This window comes from Pleurodeles waltl, chromosome 12, assembly GCF_031143425.1.
Source record: "Pleurodeles waltl isolate 20211129_DDA chromosome 12, aPleWal1.hap1.20221129, whole genome shotgun sequence".
In the NCBI taxonomy this organism is placed as follows: domain Eukaryota; kingdom Metazoa; phylum Chordata; class Amphibia; order Caudata; family Salamandridae; genus Pleurodeles; species Pleurodeles waltl.
Genome location: NC_090451.1, coordinates 533,919,701 through 533,934,608, shown reverse-complemented (window position 1 = coordinate 533,934,608; position 14,908 = coordinate 533,919,701). Strand labels below are relative to the sequence as shown.

General features: G+C 41.2%; 1 protein-coding gene across 1 annotated transcript in view; it reads right to left on the bottom strand.

The window, feature by feature from the left end:
- Window positions 1-13,753, bottom strand: part of AARS1 (alanyl-tRNA synthetase 1) — a 328,287-nt gene extending 314,534 nt beyond the window's left edge. The window contains exon 1 of the mRNA XM_069217537.1: window positions 13,571-13,753. The gene's annotated coding sequence lies outside the window, so the exon portion shown is untranslated. The remainder of the gene's footprint in view (window positions 1-13,570) is intronic.
- Between the last annotated feature and the right edge of the window lie 1,155 nt (window positions 13,754-14,908).

Here is a 14,908-nt window from a genome sequence, read left to right as displayed (position 1 = left end):
GTGGTATTATCAGCTATTACTGCCATTTCATATTTCTTCTGTTGCTGCTAGTTTCAACAGTGTTTATAGTCGTATTGCACAGTATACTTGAATTCAAGAAGGGTCTAACTTGAAAATGTGCACCAACCGATTCGTGGTCGCTGTCGTTTCTGGGGCCTACTTTCATATCAATCAGATACAGCCAAAGTATGCTCTTCGGAAAGATTTAATCAATTATGCTTGTTCACAGACCTCTTTTAAAGGTTGGCAAAGGGGGATAATCAGACTAGAGAGAATAGAGACAGTCACGATCTTCAAACCATGAGCCACTGTAAAGTCAACATCATCCGCTGCAAACGTTGAATGCTTAACTGCAAAGTTAGCAGCAATGGTAAACACCACCTAGGCATGTGTAATGGTTCCGTCTGGTCCAAGGACATGGGACCAATTGGCATTCTTGTGTTGCAGTCTCCTGCGATGATTATGAGGTGACTGATGTAGAGAGTCAATCATATCTGACCACAATATTGGACTGAAGATTTACCGAACAGAGCAAATACAGACATTTGTAATGGCAATTTGCCTAGCCCGTTACAGTGCCTGCTGGAATGACTATACCCAGTGTATCTCTATACTCTGATGGAATTCATTTTTTTTTTTGGGTGGGAACCGATTCATCCTTAACCAGATCAGCAAGTCGCCAGTGATGGTATTGCATTGATAGTAAATATAACGTACCCTGATCTAAAAACCAGCTCTAGAGCCCATGCTTCCTGCAGTAAAATGATGTGATATTGGTCAATAAAAGCAACCCATTCAGGGTCTGCTAACTTTGCTCTAACCACCCGCTATGTTCCACAACAGATATTTTTTTATATCAATTTGGCTCAGGTTCACCCCTACATGGTGAACTAGATGGTTATTGTTCTGCCACTAGGGGGTTAGGGATATTTACAAAATGTTTCCGTATTGGGCCCGATGGCTTAGGATTTGCATAAGGTTTCTATCCTAGCAACTCCGTCTAATGATGGACATTTCAACATTAACGGTGTACCATTACCAGTCTGGTTTTCAAATAATCAATCAATTTCAGACAGATTAACTGAATGGGCAGCTGGAAGGGGAGCAGTCTGATGGCAAATTATTGGGTTCAAAGTGTGGGCACTGTTTGAAGCAGTTAATGGACATGGGCTGTTTACCTTAAACCTTATATGTGATTCAAAGGATGGTCTGAATCTATGCTCCAAGGCTATCAACCCTTTGACCAGCTCATAATTTGCTAGCCTCTGTTCAATGTAATCAAATGTTGAGTGTCAGTAGCTGAGCCTAGTAGCAGCTAATATGTCCTCTCTGATAACTGATCTACGGCCCCTTAACCTTTCTGAGTCAGTGGATGACTTTATTGGTTAACAAGCTCTGCATTTCCCTACCGCCTGATCAGTAGGTTTGGTATGTTAATCTTAAATATCTCACATTGCTTAGTGTTATCTCCTAGTGGTCTTACTATGTGGTCTTTTGGATTGGATATTGAGGTAACCTTCCTCCGAATTTGGAGACTAATTATACCTCTACCCCTATTTGGTACTGTAGGCCTCCAGTCCCAGCACTGGGCTTGGTAAAAATTACATCCCGAATTTAGTGAAGGCATAGGAGGCACCCTCATCACTCTAGCAGTACCAAACACATTTGTAATATGAGCCAAGCTAGGTAAACATTGTTTGGGACCTTCTGCTGGAACTCTTCCCAAGTTATTATATTGGCAAAGGCGAACAGGGTCATCCTTCCTCTGTCTGTGGTGGGTTGGAATTAAGATTCACTACCAGGGCATCAAGTTATCCATCTTATCGTTAATGACCTTATACAGCGTCTTATGCAGTTTCTCAGAGGGATATATTTTTTTTTAATAGACTTAACAGTGAATTTGACAGATCCCTTTCTACTGCAGAAACACTGGTAGAGGTTGCAGGTGACTGGATACTTCTGGGGATAAGTTCTTCAGTAGTCCCGAACACAACAAAGCAGTTGCTACATTCAATAGCGATTTTAGATACTGTAGCTGAATTGCTGTAGTGCTTTGTTGACCAGTCAGGGAGGTGTGAGAGTGCTAGTGTCAATATCTTCAATGGTGTGACCTAATGCAGCAGTACTCACTGATTTTTTGAAAAATGATTTAATGTTGTCCTTTCTGTCCTTCCCCAATTGCTTTCCCTTAGCCATAGTGGCTAAGAGGCCTTCAACCAATTCTATTTATTTTGTCTAAGGTGCAATTCTCAGCTTATTGTCTTGGTTGTGTTTTTTGCTTTCCTTAAGTCAGGTAGCTTGTCATTAGTTTGTGTTTTACCATGGTGACCAGGTTTTGCAAAAAAATACTAAAGCACCTTTTATCTTTCAGCCAAGAAAAAAAAAAACCAACCAATTAAAGAAACTTACCGCCTACGACAAGCTAGTTATATTAGTACGTAACTGATGTACTTGCCCAAAAAGACAACTGAAATACTAAGACTAATGTCTTTGGATTCCTCTTGTTTGATGCAAATATATACTAAGCAACAGAATAAAATGTTTTAAAAATAATTCCGGTATTACGAGTAAATTCTAAGAATTAGTTTTAAAACCACTTTCCCTAAAAAAAAAAATTAAAACAAAAAAAAAAAAACCTTAACAACAAAACAAAAAAAACCTTACTAAATCTGCCCGTAGTAACACTCCTACAGAGAAGAGCGCTCATTAATAAAAACATAAACGAAGAAGAAAGCCCTAGGTCACTGCACATTTATGACATTTACAAAAGTCTTTCCCTTCAATCAGGTGTTCTTTTTCCAGCAGCTAGTTCCCCTCTTCAATAATCAGCCAATTAGAGGGAGTAGGGGCCTTCCTGCATTCATTAGCGAAGGGTCAGGCATCCAAGCAAATTATTCAAAAGCCGAAAGAGAAGTCAACAATAAGCCTCCTCTACCTAACAACTTATCGGACTGTAAACTCAAGGGCCAGGGCCACAGTCTGGGGCAGCGAGTCTTTATGTCAATGAAACAAATATAGAGGGGCACAAAGAACAGCTTGCGCACCACAGGAGACCACCACTGATAGTAGAAAAAACCCACCAGTCACTTGATGGTGGGCCACTTAGTTTCAGGTAGGGCCTGAATCTCCCACCTCTCAAATCCCAGTTCACACAGAGGGAAGGGGCTCTAAAGTCATGGAAAACAGTTCCCAGTGTGTGTAACTACCTCTTACTGATCTCGCAAATATCCTGAGGAAGAGTCAACGGAGTGGCCCTGCCACCCCTCATCGTGGCACTGCCCAGCAGTTGGTGGTAGGACTCTTTTCACTGCACAGCAAAACTGGTGACAGGCCCTTTCTCTCCAGCAGCAGAGAATTCTGGGACAGAGTCCCAACCAGGGCACCAGAAACACAGAAGCGCTCCAGACATCCTGCACCATCGTTGGTGGTACGGCGTTTTTCAGCACGTGGTACGGGGAAACTGGTGACAGACCCCTCCTCTCCAGCAGCAGGGAATTCTGGGACAGAGAATCCCGACCTGGGCATCAGGAACACAGCCGCACAACAGACATCCCATTGCGGTTGGTGGTAGGGGGCTTTCAGGGCGCTGATACTGACCAAATGCCCCTTCTCACCCTAGCAGGAGGGATAATTATGCAGTGAGGGGGGCTACCTGGTCTGTAGAGCAGAGGATGGGTATTACCATTTTGAAAAGTGGTAGAATAGAGGGTTCTAGGTAGAAAAGGTGGCACACATCCCCAATGGGGTCATCTCAGGGGCGGATTAGCAATTAAGGGCTAGTAGTCCATTGGCTACTTGCACCCACACCCCAAATGCCCCTAAATCTAGGTTTTAAGGGGCAACCCTGACACCAGAACCTCAGATATGATTCAACTTGCAACCAAGGACAAAGAGACCCGAGTCTGCGACTTCAGGGCCTGCACCTATGGCAACCATCCAGCAACTGTATGACTGACTTGTCCCGGACCAGAGACTAATTCTAAAGGGAAGATGAACTTCTCTGACCACCAAAGGCAACTCCAGAACTCCCTTGAATTAGAGGTACTAGTCCCCGACAGCCCACAGGTAAAGCACACTCCTGCAACCAAAGAATCACTAGCTATCATGCCCACTGAGGATTGCCATAAAGTAAATGGTCTAGTGCATTGTGTGAAACGTAGTCCTGACTGCCAGCAAGTTTCAGGCGGCTACTGTTTTCTAGCAGATGTTGAAGTACCTGTAAGGTGTGTCTGCCGTTACCAAGGCATGCTCGTGGCTAGCCATTACCACTACCTTTGTTCGACACTGAACCCAGAAGGAACTCTGCAGGATCTTTAACCACCAGCCTCAGTGGCTCCCTAGTCAGGGTTTTGCATCAGTTTCCTCATCAGCACCGACTAAGTGGTAATAGCAGCATTCGTGCTGCTCCCGCTTCAGCACCAAGGACAACTCTGCACCCGGAACCCACGAGACAGGTAAAATTCAACTGACTGTGGTGGCTTGGTCCTGGGTCCCACATCACCCTAACCCCCAGTGGTTTCCACTGGACCCGACCTGCAAGTGACCAACTGTCACTAGTTGTTTTCTCCATTGACCGCTATGTTGACAGTAGTGAAATGTTCTTATTTATTTTTCCTACTATAATCTATAATCCATAACTCCGGATATACTGATCCGACCTGTTTTCCTTTTGGTGTCTAAACTGATATAAAAATCTGCTCCATTTTTATAAACTGGTGTCAGATTTCTTTAGAGTTCTGTCAATTACCTATTGACCAGGATGGTACTCAAATGCTTAACATATATATATAGTAAAGTCTGACTGATCTGTTACACACTACCAGGACTGTGCTAGAGATTTATTAGTGTGAATCCAAAAGACCCAGTTTGGGTTACTGTGCGAGTATTACATAATGAAGCCTAACCAGCCTCACTACATAACACTCCACTTTCCTACACATAAGTGAAAGGTCTTCGAATGTTACCTTCCAGGCAGAGCATAAACTGACTTAAAGACGACTAAAGGGCTACTAGAAAATACAGGTCATTGTGGTCAGTCATAACATGACATTCCTTAATTCTTGTTCATGCATGTCACATGCACCAAAGATTAAAGAGTCGCTGGTTCAGACCGACAATCGTTATGGCTGAGTTACCCACAACCTCCTCCGCTCACCTGCACCTTAATCTTATACTGTGCTCTCCCTCTCTCTTTTAAAAAAATTCTAGGAAAACAGCACAGTGACTCAGGCTTATGTACAGCTACCTTAGTGATATGTATAACTTCTTATAGAGATGCCCCTATTGCGCTAATAGAGTCAAATAAAATAAACAAACACAACAGATTAGGACTCATTTTGCCTTGGTCTGAGAGTTCTTCAGGTTTCATCTTCTAAATATAACCTTCCTATTTATTACTTTCATATTCTGCCTCTCTTAACTTTGACAGTGTATGTTTGCACTACACTCTACAAAAAATACAAGAAGGTAGCCTTTGAAATATACATTATAATGAAAGAAACCAAGAAGAAATATTTGAATGTAAATATATGGTGCCTGATAAAAGCAGGGAGACAGGTGGGAAGGTTTCAAAGCCGACTTGTAATTTGCTCATCATTTGCTTGGTGAGAAAGGAGGAGCTAGAGGTTGAGATGAGAACTGAATAATTAATTAATTAATTAAGACCTCCATTTTTTGTTTGGATTCAGACAATGTTTTCCATGAATCTTCGTTTCTCTGCAAGAAAATAACACAGTGATGGAGCAGCCCAAGATGCCGATTTTGGTGCAGCAGGTGGAGTTTTAAAATTTGATTTTAATCCAGTCAAATAGCTTATTTACATCTGTTTTTTTGTTTTTTTTAAACTCCTCATGGTATATTTAGAGTAGAATGGAGGTACATAGGTTGTTGACGTCTAAGTACTTTTAATGAGGAAGATGAACTTGAGTTTAATTGCTGCCTCGACGGGTAACAGAGGAACTGTGTTCAATACTGGAGATGCTAAGCAAAGGATACACACTGGAGTTCATGGAAAAATCTCCAACAACAAACCGTGATAGGAATATCCTACAGCAGTTCAAGAAATATAATACAGGGTGCAAATAAGAAAGGTGACAAAGCTTCAGATGCGCCAACAATTTCACTCAAATCATTTCAAGATTAAAAAGGAGGGCTGATTATAAATTTTAGGTTCCTCAACAATTTTCTGAAGAAATAGTGCTTTTGGATGCCCACCCTACATCAATTTAGAACCTTACCCCAGGAGGAAGAGTTACTGATAGCAGTAGATACACAACTGACTAAAAACCTTGGAAAAATCTAAGATTCATGGGGCCAGATGTAGCAAAGGGTTTTACCCATTCTGTGTCTATGGGAAAATGTGTTCGTACATATGGCCCATAGTGAGTAATAGGCATTATCAACTCAGGGTGCTTTTCTGATGCTTCAGCAACAATAATCTATGGAAAGTGAATTCCTCTGTAGAGTTCACGCCTGCCACAGGGGATACAGGCGTAATTAACAGAATATACATCTCAGGAGACTTGAATTAAAAAGGGCTGGAAAAAAGAATCGTTTTTTTTTTTTTTTTTTCCAGAAGGAGAAATTATTAGATTGCAAAAACCAGAGGGAGGCTTTTCCCAGAAGGAAGACCCAAGAAAAGAAGAAGGTAATAGCCACAGCCTTAGACTGCCTAGACTTAGTTTCAGTAGTTTTTAGGTCTAGCGCGCAAGTGCTTTGACCTGTTGTAATCTATCTGTGGGCTTTTAATCACACCAACTGCATGCCCATCACCATCACTCGTTCATGGGCTTTCCTTTCAAAAATCCTTTGCTATCATTGGTTACTGCTTATGCAGGGTCGATGGCCAAGGCAGAGTAGTTACAGCCTTGGCCATCGACCCTGTTACATGGATAATTGCTCATTGGACGATACTTTTCACTACGAGTGAACTTCTTTTTCCTTCTGTGTCTCTCCTTCGCCCTCATGCTCATGGCGGGCATGGCGCTTTGAATCGGCTCGCTTATGTACACTGTTTTACTTTTCATTTTCAATTTATGTGACAAGAAAAGTCAAGTTATGAATTTACCACGCTAATATTTCTAACTCTAGCAAACATGAGACCCACTGCATTGCAAATGCTTGTTTATGTTTTCATGCCAAAGAAGCAAATGAATCACGATTTCCGGTGGATTCAATCACCTACAATCAACTTCTAAATTCCCCCCACCACCAGACCACTCATGTATACATAGCATAAAAGTTAATTGTTCATCAGTTTTCCAAGACCACAGGAGATCAAAACCGAGCAACTGGTCTGCCCCAGTGCTCGCACGCAAGCCCTGGCTCTGTAATCCTTTTTCAAATAAGACAGGGCTTCATAGATGGTGAAGAGTTGAGATTTATCCACTCGGTCATATGTTATTTTCTCAAGCTCTAGTAAGTGCCAAAGTTTATATTACCAAAGCTCGTTTGTTGGTTAATAGTTTTCTCCCAGAGGTAGCGAAAGGTGCTAGCTGCCAGAACGAAGAGTAAGATCTTCTTACCCAACAGCAGAGTGGAGCATTTATAGGCTCCCTGACAGTCTAACAAGTGAAGAACGTTTGTGAAGCTTACTTAGATCTTGACCGTGGACCTGTGAGATGGTGGAGAAAATCTTATCCCAAGTGTCCCAGGTGGATTTGCACCATATTGTTATATTCTGAATCGTTATAGGTTAGTGGATTTGCAATGAGCACACCAGGATCAGCTGAAGCAAGGATACCGTGATCAACATTCCCATTGGTCTAGTAAACAGAGTGTACTCTGCTGAAAGTTCTGAAGCTTGTATAAATAGAGCAATACTTCACACACAAATTTTAGGCGAGGATGTGACATAACTGCCAGAGCTGCAGAATTTGGAACTGGAGAACTAGGCTTGAATGTCAGCATGGGCTTAACAAACATCCTGTATTCTGGGCAAATCACTTAGATCTCCCTGCTTCAAAAAACAAAAAGAATGTGTCTTCATGTAATGTAAGCGGTGCTTATGTAAAGCACTCCAACAACTTAGAGTCAAGTCTGCCCTATATAGAGAAAAATAATAATTTTGCAGACACTTGTATAAATCGTGAGATTTTTACAGAAGTGGTGATTTCTTTTAGAATCGCTATATCTGGGAGGACTGACTGATAGTGAACGATGTCTTGAAGATGATGCACTTATATACGGGGAACCCAGCGAAGGCTATCCAACTGTAATTTCACACGCGGTTGTGCATTAAAATGGAGTTGGGAAGGAGCACTTATAACAACCTGTAGATGCCTGATGAAATTTTGCGCAGGACCAGCAAAATCGCATTGCCAGGGAGAGTAAGCAGTAGCCTAGAACACCAGACGTTTACCAAAAGGAGGAAAGGAATGGACAATTCTCTTTGAGCTACTAAGAGTTAAAGAATTGAAGGATGCCCTGTTGATATGCAGTACAAAGATTAATGCAGAATCGATCATAACTCCAGGATTTGTAACTTAACTGGCTAGAGCAGAGATAGGGCCTAGGTCCATAGGCATATAAAAGACGAGGCAGGGAGGGGACTGACAAAGATTAGTATTTCAGTCAGGTGTGTGGATTTCCCATCACCAACACCCGGGACATAATCAGTGTTGAAGACAAGTTTTCATGTTTACTTTGTCCACTGGATAGGCACACCCAAGCCACTGCAGTACAAACCTTTTGTGTGCCAGTTTACAATGTCACTGTATAGTTGTGGGAAAGGGGATTGTCTTTCACGATATCCATATATATAAGTTGTTCAAAGTGTACAGGTGAGTAATTAACGGAAACCTTTTACTTTTAGGGTGAGCACTCTAAATGCAGTGTGAAGTAAGCTCAGCTTGCATTACTGCCAGAGGTTCCAATTGAAAAATGTGTACAAATCTGCAAAATATAACAATGTGTGGCTATTTATAGAAGCATCCAGAGTGTTCCTTGATTTAAGCAGCAGTATAGAGAACTATAAGAGCAAGAATGTGATTTTTTTCTTTCCAAAATAGAAGGTTCACTAAAAAATAGCAACTTTCAAAAAGCTTTGTTCAGCTATTAAGCAATTTGTAATGACAATGGATTTTAAAAAACATGTATTTGGGCATCAATTGATATAACATGCTTGATGCATTCCAATGTTTCAAAAAAGATTAATAAAGGTGAATCAATGCAAAACCATCATGGACCATACCTTAGGAAACATGAAAATTAGGGATTGCATGCTTAAAGAAAAATCAAAGCAGTGCACCAGTACCAGGCAAATGTGTGTGAATTCCATTACTGCATGTGGTATTGTATTGTAGTAGTATTTATATGGCGCTTACTACACCTGACGAGGATTTGAAGCGCTTTTCAGTGAGTAGCACGCTACTCCGGAACCCAAAAGGAATTAGTGGTGGATTAGCATAGGGAAATATGAGTACAGTATTAGTATTTTTATAAGTTAGTTTGAGCAAAGGATATGTGAGTTTGTTAGCTGGATTAACTACAATGAAGGGATAGAGAAGGGAAGAAATCAGAAGTGTTAAGTGGGAGTTTATAGTAATAGGATGAGGCTTGGGATAAGTAAGAGAGACGGAGGAGGAAGAGTCTGTGGAAAGGGTTAGGGAGATCATAGTAGCGGGCGGTTTGGATGAGTCAAAGGTGAGATAAATGAAGGAGAATTTTGTAGGGTTGTTTGGGAGATCATGGTAGTAAACTGAGGTTTGGCGTGAGCTAGATGTGGTAGAGGAGGGAAGAGCTTAGGCAGGGTTATTTTGGACATGAAAGTAGTAGAATGGGTTTGGGATGAGTCAGAGTGAGGATGGAGGACAGATTAATAGAGACATAGGGTGATGGAGAGAGAGTAAAGCTTACAAGAGAGTACATTTATATGTTTATTTTTTTTATATATATATATATATATATATATTTGTTTTATTAATATTTTTATTTTATTAACATATATATATTTTAAGCTTTAATGATGTAAAATTGCATTTTATTTATAGATTTTATTGTCTTTATTCGTATTTAATTTTTCTGTAGTACAGTAGGAGTAGAGTAATAAATAGAAATGTAAATACATAGTAAGTGAATATGTGTGCAAGGAATATAATGGGTATAGTAATGAGTAGAAAAGTAGTATTGTATAAACACAGACTCTAGATTTGTAATATTTGAAGTTAATTAATAAGTGTACTTTAACATTTATCTTTCCTCAATTTTTGAATAGTGAAATGCTTATGATAATAAAATATTTGAACAGTGTGATATAAAAACGAAAGCAGGGACTCATAAGTATCTATTACAGCAACTTATCTAGGAGCTATGCAATGACCTATGAACATGTTAAGCATAGAAAATGTGTGTATATAACCGTGAGTAAATATACATTTGTTAAACAGGCTTAAAGAGTATGTGTATAATTTATTATGACATAGCAACAATACATATTTCCTAAAGAACTATACATATCTAGAAAACACACATACATCAGATTATAAATATTTGAAAACCCCAAAACTGCAGGAGAAGCTACTTTTGTCTCCAAAGATGGAAGCGTTCAGAGTTACAAGAAATGCAGTATTTCTTGAACAGTGGTGTGCAAATCCTGACACAGGCATCCTAGTGTTTTAAAATATGAAGTTGGCTGAGAGGACCACAGCTAAAACCACATATTCCGCATAACCTCCTCCACTCTATCCATAAACATGTTCCCCCTCTTCACAAACATATCCTCTTCATCCACACACAGAGATTGCAGGTTTCCCAACTCCATATGGGGGTCCAAAGCCCAGTCCCATTTCTTTGTTTGGATTCTGAGATTTGCTATTCAGATTTTCTCATAGGATGCTTAAAGCAATGTGCTGGACCTGGGCTTTTGAGACATTAACTGGAGTATTTTGGAGATTTCAAAAGCATGCAGTGGGCACTATGTTTCTATAGCACACCCTCAAACAACCCACCCCTCAATGAAGAAGACTTTAAATTCTATTAAGCTCTGACCAATGATCTAACGTGGTTTCAAATATGCCATTTCCCTCTGAATTTCTTAATAGATCTTTACAAGGACAATAAATCCTTACCCCAGTAAAACAGTATTTTAAGCCAACACATGAGCCAAAAGTGTTTGTCAATACCTGCCAAACCATTTGCCACTTATCTCACCCTCTATTTACGTTACCAGTAGTTCAGCCTACCTCATACTAATAACCACTGGCATATTTTATATAGCTTCCCTCTTCTAGACACACGCCCACTAATCTTCAGTACTCTCTTAACTGTCTGTGCACGAAAACCTCTGTGCCCTTTATACCACCAGCTCTTACAAAAGACTCATCATTGGAGGAAATATTGATTTTCCTGACTCAAGTGCAATACGAATGACCGAAAAGTATCAACCTACTCCCTAAAAGCAATGGGCACGAGTCACTAGAGGAATCACAATGCTAGTTGGTATGCATCCAGTGCTTATTTTCAGGCAGTGGTTTCCGATGTGGGGCACCAGCACTTATTTTTGCGAGACTGAACTTATTTTTCTTACTCAAGCATTTGCTGCGAGTAAAAGACACATATGCGAAAGACAATAGGAAGAGAAAAATGAAAAAAAGTGTCTTAGCGTCACAAAGAGAGAAAGCAGAAGGACGAAAGTGAGCTGAAGGGGCATGGAATGGCTTTCAATGGATTAATTGAAGCCTGGGATGGCTTCAGGATTACGCTGCCTCAGTATTCCGTGCAAGACTGATTTGCATATGGCTGGGTCCAAACTGGAATGGCATGGCAAGCAAAACAAAAATGATGGACTAAATCCAGATCTGTGACTGGAGGTGAATGTTTGATTTGTTCTGCATTCCGTTCATCATCTGTTTGTTTTACATTTGTCACTAAGTGGGAAAGGTATGCCCAGACGTGGGTCCTGTGTTTGCTATGCCACTAGGCTCAAGCTAGCATGGCTGACGAGGGGTGATACCATGAAACCGGTCCCAAGATGCTTGTTTTTGTTCTACGGAGGACCTAGCCTGGCAGTCCAGGCTGGACTGTTGTCATGGGGGACAGGGTCAAGACTGATTTGCATATGGCTAGGTCCAAACTGGAATGGCACAGCAAGCAAAAAAAAACCTGATGGGTTAAACCCACATTTGTGATTGGGGTGAATGTTTGATTTGTTCCGCATTCCGTTCATCTGTTGTTTTTACATTTAGCTGCAGCACCTGCGTGTTTCAGAGGAGAGCTCTGGGCACCAGCACGTTTTTATTTACAAATTACACACTGTATGCATCTGAGTTATATAGGTAATTTATGTTTATTGGGACAGTGTGACAAATGTGGACAGTACAGTAGTCATAATTTATGTAGTATAGTTGTCATCTCACGTGTCAAAAATGTGTCACAATAGTAAAAATCAGTTAGCAGGCTGAGCTTCGGGAAGTTAGGAACATTTATTCAATTAAGTTATTTTTATGATGAAAGGAGCTCATGTAAATAAGGTGTGCAGGGTGTAAAAATATGTAATAATAATCCACAGTTACACATTCGGTTGTAGTTTTTATTCACGTTAGACAATGCAGTTAGTACTCATGGCAAAATATTTGCTGTGATTTATTAGTTTCCATTTATCAGTTAGAGCGGATTTAATTTGCACAACAAAACTGCGTGGGAGAATACCACAAATGCATGACACCGGGGGAAACAACATAAACCAGATCATAACAGACTGACTCATTAACAACTGGCTCCCACGGGGTAGGGCGCAAGCCACATGCAAAGAGCTTCTGCGCCTCATCGGGAGAAGTAAAAGCTATATAAAAGCCATACCATACAATTATCTGCCTGCTGTATACTAGCGGTGTATGAAATTCTTGTTATGTGATTTGTTTTATGTTAATCTCTTGGAATGTTTTTTGACACAAGGGTGAATATTGTTCTAAAACAAACTGCATTGAGCACACAATTTTCGCCAACAGCCGCTCTGGTTCTGAACACTGCTTCCGCTACAAAATGTTGCCATGAATGGCTGCATAATTATGCAATGTGACATAATGGCGTGATTCCACGTGGCTAAGTGTAAGGCGAAATTTCAAACATAATTTACATTTCGCACAGGCCTACTTGCGAAATCAGCTCATTTTCTGCATCTATCAGCTCCTCCTACAAATCTCACATGTGACCCATACAGACTACCCTTAGCTCCCGAGAGATACCTTTAGGCGTACAAGATTCTATGTCATCAGAGACTGCAGGCTCCAGAACCGGCTTTCAATATTTATTTATTTTTCTTTTACAAATTACTGTTTTGAAGTGTTTTATAAACAAACCAGAACTACTGCCACCGGAATACACGAGGTGAAGCTCCTAATGCCATGTATTCACGTGGGAAACTTATTTTCCTTCATATACCTACAGCTACCCACACAGCTCCTCCTGCAGAACACCACGGTCTCTCCAGTTCAGTGAACACAACCCCCAGGCAGCCTTCACAGAGCCCCTCAGCTCACTGTACAGAATCATTCAGTCTAGTCTAGCCCCCTCCGATCATTATTACAGAACCCGAGCTTTCTACCCACTTACACACCATCCCCGCCACCCTTACCTCGCGCTTGCTCACAGCCGGCCTCCAACTCGCGCCCACTGGGTGACAGAAAGAACTAAACGTAGTCTCCGACACGCCCTCCAGAAGCTGAAAGGGTCACAAGTTAGTCTTCAGGCTTTGGGATTGGAGCATTGAGCTGCCTCTCAACATTCGTTGCGCTGACTCCCTTCGGCTGATGCAACTGCGGGAAAAGAACTACTACGCGTGACAAAAGCCGCACATCCTGATGCGCTTTCACCCATTGGCTGGTGCTAAATGTAAGGAGGCCCACTGCTTCCGTTGGTGGGCTCTCCGTCATGTGCGCGTCGATGGTTTCAGTTTCTTTACTTTGTTGCTCAGCTCCAACTAAATGCGTGGTTGTTGGCCTCGCTAAAATACTCGTAAATAACTTGAGACTTGCACGTACTGCATTTTATTGTTGGGTCTGAAAAGGAAGCCAGAGACTAGACTAAATATAAATAAATGTAAAACGAAGAAGGATTTGAAACGAAGACCAAAGAAAATGCTGGAGCGGCAAGAATTATACATGAAACAAACATTGTTAAAGCCAGTAGGTGTCGCCGATGCAAGAGCTATTTGCTTTGGCAATGTAGTTTAGTTCTGTAGTACACCTGTGTGCCTGCTGTCAGCATGGCTAAAGGTTAGTGGCGTGGAGTGGGGTAGATTGGAGTGTATTGGGGCAGAGTGGAGTGGGGTTGATTGGAGTGGATTGGCATAGAGTGGAAATGGATATATTGGGGAAAGTGGTGTGGAGCGGAGGGGTGTGAAGAGAAGGAATGCAGAGTGGAGGGGGCATAGAATGGCATAGAGAAGACTGACGTGTTGTGATGTGATTGGCGTGGAGTAAAGTGTTGTAACGTATCGTAAAGTGCTTTAGATTGCAGAGGCGTGGAGTGGTATGTTGTGGAGTGCCTTAGAATGGAATAGCATGGCATAAAGGGGAAGGGCATATAGTGAAGTAGAGTGCTGTGGAGTGGTGTTAAGAACAATGGCATAGTGTAGAGTATGCATGGTGTGCAGCGCACTGTCATTAGAGATAATAAATTTTCTATTGAAATGACCATTACATTTGAACTGATATACAGTTTTACTGCACAAAATAAGGTGTGGAAACGTCATCACCTAGCGTATTCATGTGTTTTGATCATATTAAAATATTTGTTTCCACCACACTTCAGAATAAAGCAGTGTGCTCTATTTGCACTTTCCTGATTCTGACATAGTAAGAAACAGCACAGTTCATTTTTAGTTCTCGGCTCTAGACAGTGCGCATGTACTGCCTTGAACTGAGAAATGCTGTATCTACTGTTGTGGGCTTCAGCACGCCCGTAGGCTTCC